The sequence below is a fragment of the Cyprinodon variegatus genome, unplaced genomic scaffold (assembly GCF_000732505.1).
Source record: "Cyprinodon variegatus isolate N-32 unplaced genomic scaffold, C_variegatus-1.0 Scaffold991, whole genome shotgun sequence".
In the NCBI taxonomy this organism is placed as follows: Eukaryota; Metazoa; Chordata; class Actinopteri; order Cyprinodontiformes; family Cyprinodontidae; genus Cyprinodon; species Cyprinodon variegatus.
The window spans coordinates 203,268-204,433 of record NW_015151444.1 but is presented as its reverse complement, the minus strand read 5'-3'; positions in this window follow the sequence as shown (position 1 = coordinate 204,433).

Below are 1,166 nucleotides of genomic sequence, written 5' to 3'. Positions count from 1 at the left end.
ACATTGTACCGTTAGAACACAGAAGTGATAGTGGATGGAAATGGGCCTCTATACACCTATGTAGGTATCGCACCAAAAACCAGACATTTGCAGCTAGAATAGTCATTTACCACATTAGCAATGTATAGAGTGTATTTCTTTAAAGTTAAGACTAGTTTAAAGTTATTTTCATTGAAAAGTACAGTGCTTTTCCTACAAAAATAAGGACATTTTAATGTAAATGGTAAATGGCATGTACTTATATAGCGCCTTTATTCAAGTCAGGAGACTTGACCAAAGCACTTTACACTACATTCATTCATCCATTCACGCACACACTCACACACTGATGGTGGCAAGCTACATTGTAGCCACAGCTGCCCTGGGGCTCACTGACAGAAGCGGGGCTACCCAACACTGGTGCCACCGGGCCCTCCGACCACCATCAATGTGACCCCAAACTTTTGAACGGTACTGTATGTGTTATCTAGAGTGCATTCGTAGAAAAAGAAAAGGCTTTTAAGGTCTATGGATGTATTGTCTCTGTTTTTTATTTCCTCCCAGGCCACATTTGTGTTGCAGTAGCCAAAAAAAGAAAAACACATCAATTCTTGTTTGCCATTGTTTTTTTCTCTAAAAAGTTTGATTTTAGAAAAAAGAATCCACTACAAAGGCATAGATTTTTTAAATTGAAATGTACTGAACTTGTCATTGTCACTTGTTAACATTGCAAAATCATGTTTTACAACAAAGTATCCTGTTTAGCAGGTTAAAGTGTTCTGACTTAAAAGTAATGCTTACGAACAAGGGGTTTATTCATCATTATTATTCATGCTAAGTTCTTCCTAAAAGGTATTTTTGCAGACACACACATGTTGGAAAAGAAATAAAATAAAATGGTGTTTAAACAGAATTGCTTCTTTATTTGTATTTGTTATTTAGATTGTTTTATTGTTACAAATAGTTCAGGGCAATATAAAGTAATATTAAAAGAAAGAATATTACTTTAACATCCTTCTTACAAAGAAGTAAGCAATAAAGTTTTTTTAAAAAATAAGTAACTTAGTAAGTTAATGCAGCAGAGTTTTATCAGTAAAAGTACTAATAAAGACTAAGAAAATTTCAATGTTAAATATAGAAGGGCTAGTAAATGCCACTCAAGCTATACTGTTGGAAAAACCAATATA